Source organism: Lontra canadensis, unplaced genomic scaffold, assembly GCF_010015895.1.
Source record: "Lontra canadensis isolate GAN:19392208 unplaced genomic scaffold, GSC_riverotter_1.0 scaffold64, whole genome shotgun sequence".
In the NCBI taxonomy this organism is placed as follows: domain Eukaryota; kingdom Metazoa; phylum Chordata; class Mammalia; order Carnivora; family Mustelidae; genus Lontra; species Lontra canadensis.
The window spans coordinates 3,985,002-4,002,014 of NW_022631058.1; positions in this window are offsets into that span (position 1 = coordinate 3,985,002).

The window sequence follows — 17,013 nt, forward strand, 5'->3', positions numbered from 1 at the left end:
AAACAAACAACCCAGAGACTACCCATGGAATGATGAATGGAAAATTTTACTGCTGTCCCTGTCGCCTGAAGTAGAAGAGAGTTAAAAGGCTCTAGCGAATGAGGTGGAGGGGAGGAAAGTCCCTGTTCCTATGAACAGAGTCTCTCTGGGTGTTGCTGATTGGCTGTTGGTGTCTGGGCTTGTCCACAGGTAAGCACTTGAGCTACCTGGAGGTGGTTGGCTGCATTATGGTAAGCTCCTGAGGGATTATGGCACCAGGCTGCCTATATCAAGGCTATGATACCCAATCTATTCTGCACTGCTGACAGCAATCTAGTTGGCCAGGTCAAGGTTGGTCCATTTTTTTGATACAAAGTGAATAAAATCGTGTTTAACTGACAATATAATTTTCCTTGTTGCTCCTAACACTGTATATTATGGATTCATTTTATAAGCATTTAATAAAGAGAGTATAAGGTACTTTATCTCTACATCACTCATAGTCTTGAGTGTGGAAAAAAATGAGATGTTTCACTTACTTTCTCCCCACCCTTGAAATTAAACTAAGTCAGCCCTAGAACTTTGTGCTGCTTGGGCATCAGGATTTCTCAGCCTCAGCACTGTTGGCATTTTGACCCAGTGATTCGTTTTTGTTCTGGTGGCTACCCTCTGCATTGTAGAATATTTCATAGCATCCTTCGTCTTGTCCAAAAGACTATAGAAAACCTCACTTGAAATCAAGTTGGGAGGCTCTAAATGGGAAGCTCTTGTGCATGTACCTCTCCTTGCAGCCTGCATATCCAGGAGGAAGATAAGAATTGTCCTGACAAGCGAGGACATTTTTTCCTAGGAATTTTATCCCCTGCTTTTGAGAAAAAGAAGGAAGATCTCTCCCTGCCCCAGCAACAACATGCTCACAATAGCTTGCAGCCAGGGAGAAGCTGTCACATCTTCAAACTGGTTCTTTTCCAGTGAATTTTTATTCAAAACAACCATCCTCAAGTTCCTCCTAAAACCTACTAGAAGCTGATCTTGCCATTGTCTCATCTGACTTGCCTGTGGTTTGGTTTAGTTTATTTGTCTCAAATTACAGTTCCTCCACTATTCCTGAATAAACTCATTTTGCTAGTAAAACAACTATTTAATTTTTAAGATTGATGGTTGCTACACATTGGATGCCAGTAGCAACACCCCACCCCCAGTTGCCATAATCGAAAATGTCTGTAGACGTTGCCAAATGTGCCCTGGGAAGGAAAATCACATTCAGTTGAGAACTAATGTGCTAGGCTGGTAGAAATAACCAGTTTTCCATTACTGTTTGATATACTTTCTAACTCCTGTAGGGTTATGGAAACATCCCCAAAACTTACAAGAGTAAAGCGTCCAGAAATGTAGTCAGAGTCTTGGGTGGTCATCACTAAGACATTTGCATGAACTCCCTTGAAGTTTGGTGACTCTGGTTTTGGGCTACGCTGGAAACAGAACAAGCCCTGTGGAAGCTGAGAGCCCCATGCCTCACTTCCGCCCTCCCCACTTCTGCTCCATAGCTATTACCCTCTGAGTCCTGCACCACAGTTCAAAGAAGAGGTAAGTTGAGCAAAGTCCCATTCCTATCTCTCTCTCCTCCCCTAGATCTTCAAGAGACAGCCTCCCTGCCTTCTTCCTCCTGAATAGTTTGGTTGCCTAATCTTGGCAATAGAGATATATTTAGAAATAGAAATACATTTAGAAATAAGGACAGTTGAAAGTGTTTTCTGCTTACAAAGTGCTAAAGTTTTAGAAGCAAAATATTATAAGGGTCATTTTTAATGCTTTAGAATGGGAAAAGGGGGACTATAGAGAACAAAATATAACTTGTAAAATTTGGAGCTGAAATCTGTGGCTGAAGAGGCCATGTGTTATCCTGAGGAAATTGTGAGTTTCATATATTTGAACAAATGTCTTAATTTCTTTCCTTGGGCACAGACCTCTTCCTGCTTTCCAGGCAGTGGGTTTTAAGAAAGACAAGCCTCTTAGCAGTTTGAGCAATATGAAGATGGTGACTTCCTCAGACTCATCTGAAGCCTTTATTGTTGATTTTTAATGTAAAGCAGATATTGCAAACTCCGATGTTACTATGACAGGAAGGCAACAGGATTGGATATACACTTTGGAGCTAGCCTGCCAGCTTTTCATGTCCACTTCTGTCTCTCACACAATTTAGTTAATGTCCCTGCTATTCATTTTCCTCCATTACACGAATAAATCTGCCTCTTTTATAGAGTGGTTTGACAATCAAATAAGTTAATACTTTGAAGGTTTAGAATGGCACCTATAGTCCACGCTCTATAAGTGTAAGTTATTAACTCTGTTATTAGCTTGGTAAAAAGGATTACACCTTCTTAAGATGAATCAGGCCATGAGAAAGGACTAGAGAAAAGGCAGATCGAGGAAGTCATTCCAAATGACGTGGAGGAATGTCCTTAGAGAGGATTCAGGATCTATCTGTGCCTGGCCCAGACCTCTCCCTGGACAAAGCCTGGCTCATGTCCATATCCAATCCACTGTTCTGACTGCTCATGGCCTGATCTGTCAGAAGTAAAATGCACCTACTATGTAACATCTAGTTTAGCTTTAGTATGGGCGACCTCAGATAATCCCGATACCTACTTCTTCCTGACCTGAGCCCAACCAGTGTCAAAAGCAGCTGTTCCTTGGGTCTTTGGGCCAGCAGCCGGGAATTTAGGAACCCAGGCTTCAGACCTAGTTAGAGATGCTGTGAAATAAAGAAACCTTTTTAACTTCATTTCACTGAGATTTTTTAAACCTTATTTTGCCACTGAATCCTTTTTTGCCTTTTTCATGGAGAGACTCTCCACACCCTGTGGAACCATGGTTCTAAGGAATACAATTAGAGACTTGCTTTCTAATGTACCCATGCCCATTGATTAATACATGCTCTGGTCTCTGGACATTTTTGTGAATCTGTGGGTTACCTGTTTATTAGCTTTTTGCCAGCCTGTGCTTTTATGGTTTTATTTGACCACATATGCATTAAGTTGTCACCATTGGCTCTGTATATTATAATAATGTCCAGTCTTATTCACTGCTTTTCCAAATAAGCATCCTAGCTCAGAGCAGGTGCCACCTTACCTGCCACACACACTATCTTTCTTTAGCTAATTGCAAGCACCTCCCTCTCTTACTTGTATCTACCCCTTGGATGGAGGACATTTGGAGACAATTAGTGTTTCACTATAATCACTTTGGCTTTAATAATGGCTGACCATGAAAGGTTCATATTAAATTACAAGTAAATACTAATGTGTTTTTCTGAAGCTAATGAGCCACTTGTGCCTCAAGAGAAGAAAATGAAAATACTGCTGGTTTTGTGAAAGAATTGTTCAGCGCTTTCAGCATTCCTTATTTATGGATCAGATAGAAATAGCTCAAATGTAATGATTCTTGAGATATTTCAGGATGCAAGCTTTTTAGCAGCTCTCTTCTAGTCCAAGTGCATTTAATTAGGATGGGGTCAGCCACTCTGGCACACAACCCAGACTGCCCAATCAGAGCACCAGACCCTCCCAATCACACTGCAGAATTGGGAATATTACATATGATGGAAGCCAAACCAATGAAAACCAGCTCTGGGGTTTTTTTGGGGACTATTTCAAAATAAATGTCCTTTTTTTTTTTTTTTTTTTTTTTTTTTTGGGAGTTGCTCAATTGATAGATAAAAGTAACAGACTTAGTGCTTGAATTTGTTCCATGACAGAGCTCGGTCGATGTGAAGCCAGTCTTGGGTGGAGGGTGTAGTGAAATGTAAAGAGATCGTGTTTTATTATTTATTTATTTATTTATTTTTAAAAATATTTTATTTATTTATTCGACAGAGATCACAGGTAGGCAGAGAGGCAGGCAGAGAAGCAGGCTCCCCTGCTGAGCAGAGAGCCTGATGCGGGGCTCAATCCCAGGGCCCTGGGATCACGACCTGAGCGGAAGGCAGAGGCTTTAACCCCCTGAGCCACCCAGGTGCCCAAAGAGATTGTGTTTTAAAGATACTTTGTGAACCTTTGTATGAGGCCATATCGCATGAGAACTATTGTCTGCACTGATCCAGTAAGTTCCCATTTGGCTTCAACTGGTTAAAGTGAAGTTTTTTGGTCACTTGCAAGTGAAAATGTCTGACTATACAGATTCTAGTGTACACAATTTATGATAGAGCCACCTCATGAAATACAAAGCAACAGAACCGTGAGGCCCAATTTATAAGACAGGAAACCTAGCAACATTTACAGATAAAAGCCCCTTCTAAAAGAGTTTTCTGTCCCTCTTATCCTGCCCCGTATTACCCGTCAGCATTTGCATGCCCCAAGATAATGCTGAAGTTTTGTTACACGAGGGCAGTTGTGCATCTTTGAGCCCCTTCTTCCTCATGAATATTATCATGCTAGATATTACAGGAGGAAAATTAACTTTTTAAAAAATTATTTTTATTAACATATAATGTATCATTTGCCCCAGGGGTACAGGTCTGTGAATTGTTAGGCTGACACACTTCACAGCACTCAGCATAGCACATATCCTCCCCAGTGTCCATCACCTAACTACCCTCTCCCTAGGGTAATTGGGGTTTCTAGCAACCTCAGTTTGTTTTGTGAGATTAAGTGTCTCTTATGGTTTGTCTCCCTCCTGAGGAAAATTAACTTTTTTGAATGAATAATATGATGTGATTAAGTGGTAAGAGTTTTTTAATTAAAATTATTATTTTTGAATGAGTTTTGTTAGAAAGGAAATATTCGTATGATGCACAATTGTTTTCCAAAAGTGAAGACACTAAAATTTGATATTTCTAAGCACTTTGGACCAATTTAGGTTTATATATTTAATATGTATTTGTTCTTCTTTTCATTATTTTGTCATCACCTACATATTTTGTTAAACTGTTGTTTCATTTCTCTAATTTTTAATGCCAATCTTACTACAAAACTCCTTTAGCTATCTATCTCATGACTTGGTAGCCATTAAAAACATTCCATTCCTGGAGAAGTTAGTTTACTAAGCTTTACATTGTTTCCTTCTGTAGGAAAATACTTGTCATCACCTAGGTGTGCAACACAATCTGCCTTGTTATTTTAGAGCCAAACTTTCCAAACGTCCTTGTACACATGGGCCACCGATACCATAGATATATATTGTTTCTTCTTCATGGTATTTCTGATGATAAAGAATATGTACATAGCAGAGCTAGTAAGAATAAGTCATCAAATGTGAAAGAAATAATTTGGCTGGAGAAAGGAAGTAATGCCAAAGCAACGGGAGATCGTTATTTAGGAGATGCATTGCTTAAACTGTACTAAAAAATGAAGGGTATAAATAAAACCTATACCTTAGATGGAACTGTAGAAAAGGAGGTAGAACTATAGGAAGAGATAGCAAAGAGATATTCACACAAACACAGGTACGCACACCTACCACAAGTGAGCAGAAGTCACACTTCATCCTGTTTCCTCTTCTTGACTCTGTGTTCATTCCTTTTCATTTTTGCTCACTTACATTGAAAAATATACTGAAATATAAGTGATAATTCAATTCCTAACTGCAATTTCATGCAAAATATTTTTTAATAATATGAGAAAACACCCAAACATAAGAAAGAGTTCATCAAGACATATATGTGCCATTGTCATTCCTGTCCTCACTGTCATCATCACTAGCAGCAGTAGCGCCAGTCACCTTGCTCAATAAATATATATTTGGCTACATGAGAAGTGTCAGATGCTCACAGTCGCAGTATGGCAATAAAATGCAGCAAGGTAAAGTATATTTTTCATGAGTTAATTTTAGCTGATATTACCCCAGAAGGTAATATGATAATGGACATCATGGACTTAGGTTTTATCAGACATTAAGAAGACATTTCTTATGGAGTTTGTTTCTCTTGTGATTTTTTTTAAATCGGATTCCTGTTCAGTGGTTATATGCATAGAATTTCTCCCTCCCTAGTAATCAAATGCATATAAGCACAATTAAAATAATGTTAATTTTCTTAGACTGACAAACAGGCAAACTGATAACCTTGTTGAAAAGGTTTAATGGAACATAGACTCTCATACTATGTTATTGATGGGAGTATAAATGTCTATTTTTTTTGGAGAGCAAACTGGAATTCTTTATTAATTTTAAAATACACATACTCATCCAGCTCTTTCTCTTCTAGAAAAGACAAGAGTGGCATGTATATGTGTAAGAAATTTGTTGTAGCATGGTTTATAATGGCAAAACAAAAGGAAACAAAATAATCTCCATGTTACTAAATCCAAAGACTATTACATGTGCTCTTATTTGATTATTCAGATGTTCAGAAGTAATTGACACTGTTGTCATTAACTAACTTTCTTTCTTTCTCTCTCTCTCTTTCTTTCCTTCCTTCCTTCCTACCTTCCTTCCTTCCTTCCTTCCTACCTTCCTTCCTTCCTTCCTTCTTTTTTTGGAGAGAAAGAGCACATGCATGTGTGCAGGGATGGGTGGTAGGGGAGAGAGGAGCAAAGGAAAGAGAGAATATTAAGCAGGCCCCGAGCCCAGCATGGAGCCCAGTGTGAGGCTCAATCTTAGGTCCCTGAGATCATGACCCATGGTGAAATCAAGAGTAAGACACTTAACCAACTGAGCTACCCAGGTGCCCCGCCACTTATATTGTTGAAATTCTTACTCTACTTTCGTGGTATTCCAGCTTCTACTTTGGCTACTTCTCCTGTCTCATTTTCAGGATTACCTATCCAAGTGAAAGGACTTTGGAGCCTGACTGTCTGCTCTACTACTTCTTAGAGGTATGACATTGGAGCAAACTCTCTTTCCCCTTTGTAGTTTCAATTTCTCCATTGAGAAAACATGTAACAGTGTATACAATGCCTGTCTCAATAAATATAAACATTACATTTTTAATGTAAAAATTGTTGAAATTTTCCAAGAGTAGGTCTTTGTCTCTTTATACAACTTTATTTCTTGTAAAAGCTCTTGTCCGAAGATTTAGTTTTTGCGATGGCACTGTTTAAAATGAAGTGGTTATAAATAGGGGTAGTGCAGTTTTCCAGACTTAGTATCCACCATTAGGTCTGAAGGGGGGTACAGGAAGGAGAAAATGCCAGACCCAGAAAGAGGGAAGGGGTTGGGCCACCCAATAGGAGTTATGACTTATAGTTAAGTGATGTAGCCAGTTCAGAGTATTCCACTGGGAGGAAATGAAAATAAGTACTCACTTAACTTTCTTCTCTCCTTCATGTCTCTTACTAGTGCTCTCTTTGGGTTAAATCCAAGTCAGAACCAGAGACCAGAAAAATCCGTACCTGGAGCCCTCACAGATTGGCCTCCAGAAACACAGGGTAGGGGAGAGAGGGTAGAAACTGGATCTGGAAAGAAGGATGGAAGATTTTTAGCACGAGCCTTTATATCCTTGATTGCTAGTACACTTCCAGAAACATCCTTGTTTGAATGAGTAAATGAAGTAACACATTCCTCGTGGACTTTTTTTTTTTTTTTAAGATTTTATTTATTTATTTGACAGACAGAAATCACAAGTAGGCAGAGAGGCAGGCACAGAGAGAGAGGGAAGCAGGCTCCCTGCTGAGCAGAGAGTCCCATGCCACGTAGGGCTCATCCCAGGACCCTGGGATCATGACCTGAGCTGAAGGCAGAGGCTTTAACCCACTGAGCCACCCAGGAGCCCCAGAATAACTTTCTTTAAATGTTCTGTACTCAGATTTCTGTTGAAGAAACATGTGTCAAGTGTCCGCTGTGTTTGGTATTGGACTAGTTCCCAGATCTGCCCTAATGTTCCCTGGTGTTCCCAATGCACATAGCATTTATAAACTGGTCAGCATTTGCATATACAGAGCTTCTTTACTCATCGTGAAAATCCTGTCAGGTAGCTGTCTTCCTATCCCAGGGATAAGTAAGTAGTTTAAAGTCACTTCAACAATTAAGTGGCACAATGGTCTCCCAACTCAAATTTTTCTAGAGATACAAGTTTTGAGGTTCATATTTCCCCCTGATTTATATGCCATCTCATATATGTGATTAACTTAAACAGAAAATCTGTTTAAGGCCTAAAGTTTGTTCTGTAGGGTCAGTTCTTTTACTACTTTGTTTAGAAACTTTTAAAATATGCATGTCTGGAACATAGCATTTGCTTTTATTTGTTCATTCATTTATTCATTCTGCTTTTATTAAGCACTTATGTGGGACAGGTTTTATAGCAAGATAAAAGGGATTATAAGGTAGGTTGTTAAAGTTCAGACTCTTACAATGAAGAAAGTGGAGAAAAATTTGCATAACCTAGATGTCAATCACTACTGCCCTGCTCTTAAAATCTAAATCAAATAGACTTTTCAAAACTTATAGTGGATAATTGCTGTTTCCTTGCTTGCTTGCTTGTTAGTTTTGGGCCATGAGGCATTGATAGCCCTTCTTTTGAAATAATAGCCCAATTTCTTTTAGAATTCGTTATCTTTTCTCAGTTGTTTCAGTGTGAGAGGACTTTGTCTTGGCCTCCCACTATGGGTATTCAGCTCTGGTCTGGCCTGTCAGAACATTTTGTCCCCGTACATATTGTCTAATTTAGGGATAATAAGAATGCAATTCAAATAAAACCAAAACAATTCATTGACGCTTCTCTAGAGCTCTTCCAGGAAAATAGATGAATAAGCTTTTCTGCTCAAGTTAAACATGAAAAATGCAATATAGGAGATGCCCCAGCCATTTGCTTCAGAATAGAGTAAGTTCTGAAGAACTAGAGAAATAAGGTCCTGGGGATGTTTACATCTCCAGTTTTAGCCATGCTGAGATCAAGACCACACATGATTTTAGAAATTATCACCTTAATCTAGTCTGCTTTTTTTTTTTTTCATTTTTCCCCCTGTAATTTACTTATATCAACCCTTTAGCCCACCCAATTCTTACATAAGCTTTATGCAGTGGCTGTTCCGTGGAGTATGGGGCTCTATTGAGAAGGGATGCCTCATGGCATAATATAGCATTTAGTTTAAAACTCTACAGTAGATTTCACTGTCCCCCTTCGCCCCTGCCTTGGTTTATATGGCCAACTACCATTTTGTCTGTTCTCTCTCTTTTTCCTCACCAACACTCATCTTTGTTTTCTCCTACCCAATTCTAATCTGGGTAGTTTGCCAGATAAATACAGGATGCTAAGTCAAGTTTGAATTTCAAATAAACAAGTAATTTTTTTGGCTGAAGTATGTCCAAAGTATTGCATGGGACATAATCATGTTAATAACACATATTTATTTGAAATTCAAATTTAATTTAATGCCTTGTATTTTTATTTCCTTAATAAGGAAACTAGTTCTAGAGCCATTTGTTGTTTTGATCCATTCCCTTCCTCCCCTGAGGTCCTCCCTTATCTAAATAGTTTTCCAAGTTGTTTTTTTTCCTGTTTTACTGGAGTAAAATAAATATAAAATCTCTGATTTTATTATGGAACGAAGATGATTATATTACAGGTATGTTAAAAGTTTTATTTGCCTTTATTGTCAGGTACAAAAAGCCTCTTGTAAATTGGGGAAGTACATGAGGCTTGCATCTGATTTCCCACCTCCCTGGGACTCCTCACCCTCTCTGCACACCCCTGTGTCCCCAGCTCTGGCCGTCCCCCCAACATACAACAGGTGCATTCAAGCTTCCGTTCAGCCAGTGTGTCCAGTGCTTTTTCAGCTTCTCCTTATTTGTCTGTATCAAAAACTGTTCTCAGATGTAAAATGTTTTTAAACTTTTTTTTTTTTTGACAGACAGAGATCACAAGTAGGCAGAGAGGCAGGCAGAGAGAGGAGGAAGCAGGCTCCCTGCTGAGCAGAGACCCCCCCCCCCCACCCCGCCATGCGGAGCTCGGTTCCAGGGAACCCTGGGACCATGACCCGAGCCGAAGGCAGAGGCTTTAACCTACTGAACCACCCAGGCGCCCCTGTTTTTAACCCTTTTAAATCAAAATGGGATCCTTTCATTTCCATTCCTATATCTGAAATTTATCCAAAAAGATCCCATTGTCTTAAAACACGAATGACTTTTCCCCAAACCCGAAGAATGCATCTGCTGTTATTAACTGGTCCAGAAATCTGAACATTTTCTTTTGGTCTAGTTTGTATTGATGGTGGAACAGTCAACAACTTTTATTATCTTTGCCTTTTCTGGAAGTGGAAATTGCTGGCCTCCTCTTTCTGATATCTCACACATGGGGAAATTACTTATGTACCTATCGTGCTCACTCTTAAATGAAATCCTTCTCTGCAGCCGGCTAAAAAACAAACAATCAGAAACAAACAAAAACTTTATGATCCATCGGATATTTCTTTTTTTGTTGTTTGTTTGGGTACTTATTCTATGACTGTCTGCATGTCACATTTTTAGCTGAGATGTCTTGCATGTTCATACTTTATACTGATGAGTGCTCTGTGAGATATTAATGAAAGTTTTCAGAAAATGATGTTGGCAGGCTCTCAGTGCAATGCAAGGGATAACATTTCACTTAAAGATAGTGTTTTTCATGTCCCACACTTGTCTAACGCTTTTCTTTTGATGTGCTTGGAGTGATATTCAGGTTTCCATCTTAACAAGCTAAATACCTTTAGAAGCCAGGCAGGATCAGTTATGAAAGATCAATACCTATCTTACAGGAAAAATTTCAAAATTTTCAAGGAAGATATTCATTCAGTAAATCTTTACATGATGATATATTTTTAGGTGAATAGATGTGTCTAGAGAATGTGTGACAGTTACAGAGTTAGTGAACTCGTTTTCTGTGGACTCTTTCCCATAAACTTAAAAAAAAAAAAATTTCTCCCCTTAAATCTCACCTCTGTTGTGTTATGTTTGTTTGAAGGCCTTTATATTTTGTGGGATTTTTTTGGTGACCCAACACTGGAAATGGACTTGGTAGCATAGTCATAACTCACCTTTGGCAGGAACTGTCCAGTAATAAATGGCCACTTAGTGTGTACAAGGTTCTAGTTCTGTCCTTGAGACTGTGGCTCTCCATGTCAGGAATAAAGGTAGTTTGTCCTGAAAATGAATTACTGTCATGCCTATGGATTTTAGGTGGTCTGTTATTATTATAGACCAGCTAGTCTAGATTCCTTTTGAATGTTCTGAAAGCGCCAAAGTGGATGTCTCTGGAGCTTTTGAATGAAGCAAGACTTTGTGGAGTCAAAGTAACCAGAGCCCTGATGCTGGGAGGTAGCTTTGATGAACAGGTTTTTATGAATTTTTGCAAAATAAACAAACAAAATCCTACTTTTAGTGTATTTTCTAGTATTACAGTTATTTCTTTTGAAGCACTTTTTCCACCTGGTGAAACTGGTATATTAAATATTAAACCAGTAACTTGGGATTTATTACTATAAAGCATTCTGGATCATTCCAAAGTAGGCAAGGCTGATTATCAATGTATCTGGCATGTTGAACTTTTTATCGCTACCCCTACGAGTTCATACATCTTTGCCAGTTTCAGAGGCCTAAATATTTTATGCTTTCCCTCTTACCCCCAAATTTTTTTTGAACAGCATCCTGGGATGTCATACTTTATTAAGGTCATAGACATTTATTGAGCACTTGTGAGAGTTGCGTGTATAAGGAGGGAATATGTCTTCTATTTGAAAGGGTAAGATGCCAAAGTTATATTTTCTATAACATTTTGTACTTTAATGGAACCAGAGACCCAATTTGGTATAAGTCAAAGCAGTGATGTTTAAATTGTTACTTTTTAGGGGCACCTGGGTGGCTCAGTGGGTTAAAGCCTCTGCCTTCCGCTTAGGTCATGATCCCAGGGTCCTGGGATGAGCCCCGCATCAGGCTCCCTGCTCAGCAAGGAGCCTGATTCCCCCTCTCTCTCTGCCTGCCTCTCTGCCTACTTGTGATCTCTGTCTGTCAAATAAATAAATAAAATCTTCAAAAAAAAAGTTGTTACTTTTTAGCCATGTAGAAGAATATTTTGTGTGACAAGGAAACTTTGTGCTGATGACTCAGAAATCATGTCAGCTGTGGGATAGAGGCGGTTAGAAGCCAGTCTACAAATGCCATCAGGCAGCATTAGGATCCACTCTTGTAAGCAGCACAAGGAAGACTCAACACACATATCAGTGTCTCTGTGTTTGTCCAACCAAATGAAGAGGTGTAGGGTTTTATGCACATTCTTTTTGTGCCCCATCATCCTCAGAAAAATGCCTGTATTTTGGTGATACTGATAATTACCCATTCTCCTCCACATGGGTTAAGCTCTAGACCATCATTTTAGTCTCTGAAAGGTATTGGAATAACAAGTCTTAAATTTCATTTGACCCATCATTAGAACAAAGGTTTTATAGAAGTTATTTTCTTACTTTCCAGTTTATTTATATGTTCAACAAGCGTTCATTGACTTTGTAATATGGGTCAGGTGTCAGGTTATTTACTCTGTGCCTTTGGGATATAAAATAAAGAAGAAAAGGTCCATGTCCTTTGGCACACACTTTCTGTAGGAGAAATTAGACAATAAAGAAGTATTTAAATGTATGTAACTTTCGCAATATAACAGGTACTACAAGGAAAATAAATCCAGTTTATTTTATTATTAAACACATATCTATTAAGTATACATTATTGTAGGCTCTGTTCCATACTGAAAGACTAAACTTTTTAAAAATCTTTTGTGTCTAGCATATGTACTAGAACTTTGTAGGCATTCAACTAATATCTTACAAAATACATTTTTACTTGAGTTGCAAAAAAAGTGAAAAACAGTTATTTTGCCTTTTTGATTGAGAGATTGCTTCTTTCATCAAACACTAAGCAATGTGTATTCATTTATTAAGTTACTCATTTAATAAACATCAGTGACTCAATATTGAGGATAGAAGTGGTTACTTGTCTCAAATGCTAATGAGAATGGAAGATTGAAAAGTATCCAATAGATATGATGTGTTAGGGACTTATTGTGATGCCTACAAGACAAAATATCTTGTATGTGTTTGAAGACAGGAACCATGTTGGAATAAAACATGTTTTGAGTAAAAGAGAGATATCATTATACATCCATCATATTGATAAAAGTGCTATAGTAAGACAAGACCAACTATTGAAGAAGATAGAGAGACACTAAAATTATATTCTATATTCTATATATATATATATATATACTCTATATTATACTCTATACACTAGAGTATAAATCTGTACAATAGGTTCAGACTAATATAGTCTAAGCTATGTACAGCTTTCAGATCCATGAATTCCACTTTAGAACATGTACTCTAGAAGTCTTTCAAACATGTACACAGGGAAACATATATACAAGAGTGTTTTTTGAAGAATTATTAGTAATGGTAACAAAATATTATAATGGTAACAAAAATACATCTCAAATATGCTATTTAGCAAAAATGGTAAATTCTGGGATTATATAATTTATATATATAGTTTTAAAATTATACAAAAGAGATGTATAGTAACAAGATAAAAAGAGACATAAATGTGTAATATCCATCGCAGTATGGTTCTTGCAAGAGGGAAGAAGGAGAAGATCTAAGAGGGGAACATAGAGAAATACAATGAAATTTGTATTTGAAATGTTTCATCTCTAAAAGTGGAAGGAAGGAAAGAAGGAGGGAGTTCAGGAAGGAAAAGGAAAGACAGACAAGAAAAGAAAGAAAGAAGAAAAAAATGAAATAATGTTAACCTCTATTAAAACCAGGTTTTTGGGTACATAAGTTATCTATATATATCTTATGTCATTATTCATTATATTCTTAAGTATATATTCTATTATAATATATATTACATATTATATAATGCATGTATTTTATAATGTATACACACACACACATATATATGTATATATATAATAACACATAGAATATGAGAAGTATAGTCTGTTCCATGAAGAAATGACATTTTCAAGGATGACTGTTATAGGTAACATAGATCAAACGATCAGAGGAGAGAGTGCGGATATGGGGTAAGTGGCATGCAAGTGATTAGAATGTTTTCTGAGAATTTCAGTTATTGTAATCACTCAAGACAGAGATAGTCGCAAAACACATTTGGCAGCAAAAACTACATGAGAAAATGAGTGAAAAGCAGAGAAAAGCAAAACAAAAAACCGAAGTACACACAGGGTTAGGATTGTTGTTTTTTCTAATGTGATCTTGAATATCAGAGTTAAAGTAAAGGATAGAGAATGTTTTTAGACAATTAATAGACCCAGTCACAGATAGCAGGATCTGTTACAGGACCATTCAGTGTGACCCTCAATATCTTTGTCCTTATTTCTCCTATTCTAAAAGGTAGACACACCAGGTAAATTTCAGTTTTAGGAAAAACTGAAAGAGCCTCTGTAAATGTCACATATATAACACTTTTTCTTGACTGTAACGTAAGCATAATACTTGTACAGATACTAAGCAAGATCATGTGGTTGACAGTTTGTGGGTATTATTATTATTAAAAGTAGAGTTTTGATTGAACTATTTTGATAGGTTTTGATCAAGTTATTTGATCATAATTCCTTACTTCCCTAAGCACCATTGAACCTTTAGGAGAATCTATTCTCAACATACTCATAAGCAGTTATTAATGAAAATCAATAAGTCCTAAAAATCCACTGGCCTAGAAGATAATCCACATTATTTCATACCCCATCTCATAGAATGGAATTACAACAAATTAAGTAGGTATAATGGTAATATTACTAATGTTAGGGCCGATTTAATGTTAAAACCTGTTTAAGTATTAGGGCCTGTTTAGCCAGAGCGACTCCATATTGCCTAGGTAGCCATATTGTTGTTTATATCCAGGGACTTCATCCCGGGAATAAACGCCCCAGTAGTTCCTTGTACTGGTTCTGGGTATCGATTCTGGGAGTAAATGCTTTAACAATAGAAGCCACGTACCTTGGGTCTGCGGTTATGCCCTATAAAACCAGCCTTGAGTTCAGGAGGTGGTCTCTCTCTTCGGAGGCGGCCCTGGCGGGGCAGTCTGACTTCTAATGCTTGGCATAGAATGAAGCTCTGCATAACTTTCACTTTGTCTCAGTCTCATTCCCCTGGCTGGTCAGTCTAACTTCTAATGCTTGACATAGAATAAAGCTTTGCATAACTTTCACTTTGTCTCAGTCTCATTCCTTTGATAACGGACCCCAACACTAGTATAATTTATTGAATGCTATGCTAAGTGCATGACTACATTATCTTACTCAATTCTTTTTTTTTTTTTTTTAAGATTTTAGTTATTTATTTGAGACAGAGAGAGAGAGAGCAAAAAAAAAAAAACAAAAACAAAACAAAAAAAAAAACAAAAAAACAAAAACACAAGCAGTGGGACGGGCAGAAGGAGAGAGAAAAGCAGACTCCCCACTGAGTAGGGTGCCCGATGTGGGACTGGATTCCAGGACCCTGAGATCATGACCTGAGCCAAAAGCAGCCCCTTAAATGACTCAGCCACCCAGGTACCCTATCTTACTCAAGTCTTACAAACCTACCAGAAATATACAGTTGTTCCAGTTCACAGAGAAGACAAAAAAGATATGAAGAGGTTTTTCAAGATGGTACAGCTAGTAAGACTTAGAGGTGGGATTTGAATCCATGTCTTCCTGAGGCTGAGCTCAAACTTGATTCTGTTCTACTCTCTTTTTTATTCTCTGAAACCATGTGAATAAAGGATAACTATGCAAAGTCTGTTTAAATAATTAATTTCTAGAAACTATTTTCACCAACCATTGCAGCAATCAGAGGTGAAGTTACAGATAGTGCTAGAAAGTTATACTGAAATTGTGTGGTAACTGTAAGGAAAATGAGATTAGTACATTATCTTTAATGAAAATGTTCTCCCTGGCTCTACTTTCTTCTTCCAATTGATTTTGATGTTGTTTTATAATAAGTATCCCTTATTCTCTAATCATTGCCCAAAAGCAGCAGTTCTAAATTCCTAATAAGAAAATGGTAATATCCCCAAAATTAAAGAGTGGGAACCATGAAGACAGTTTCCCAAGGGACATTGTTAAGAGCCAATTGTCTTAGATCATTACAAACAGTAAATAAAACTTAGAGACAAAGCATTTTTCTCTCCCAGTGTCTCTATGAATATGAATTGGTGGTTTATTAAGTGATTCTTTCTCTCCAATGACTATAATTTGATAATGAAGGCATAATCAGGTATCACCAAAAGAAATCTGACAACACATGTGCTTAGCTTCCCTAAGCACTAGTCAAACTATCTTGAAATAGTCAAACTATTGCAAGATTTTCTTAGCGCTTAATTTCTTCATACAGCTGTTTAACATGTGTGACGTAAGCTATGCTCTTCAGATTCTGGCATGTATAGCCCGTGTTGAGAAGACTGATGAGAAGGCAGGAGAGTTCGAGAAAAGCATGACAGAAGGTCTTAGCAACTGTATTTAGATTCATATTTCATATACAAACTACTCAGAATACCCGAAGAACAAACTTCTCCAGCAAGGAACGTTATCGCTATGCCCAGACAGTTCATTTATGAGACCCTGGAGAAAGAAGACAGTTTTGTTCTTTGGCTGCAAAAACAAGATCAAGAGTTTGAGCTCCCAGTAACAAACCTCTCCTAAGTGGATTTCAGATGTCAGTCATTGTAACTCAGTCATGGCTGAAGGCAATGGGTCTCTTAAAAAGAGCCTTCTTTATACCCCAAAACAGATGTATGATCTGTTCTTTATAACAGTAGTAGCAGTCAGAGTGGGCATAATATTATTAGTAATAATAATAATAATAATAATCGCCCAGGATGCTTTTAAGTGGAAAGTAAATGTGTCAAGTACAAAAATATTATCTTTAATAACTGTAATCTTCTGGGATTACATAGGAATACTCAAAATGTATGACTCTACAGCCTGGGGATTTACTATTGATTATGCTTTTTAATCTTCTGTGGCTCGTTTTCTTTGGAATACTTTATCTGCGCCTAAACTTTAGGCCCTAGAGTGTTATAAATGTTGTGAAGGGAGTACTTTATTTGATTTGAGAAAAATAGAAACCATTGCTC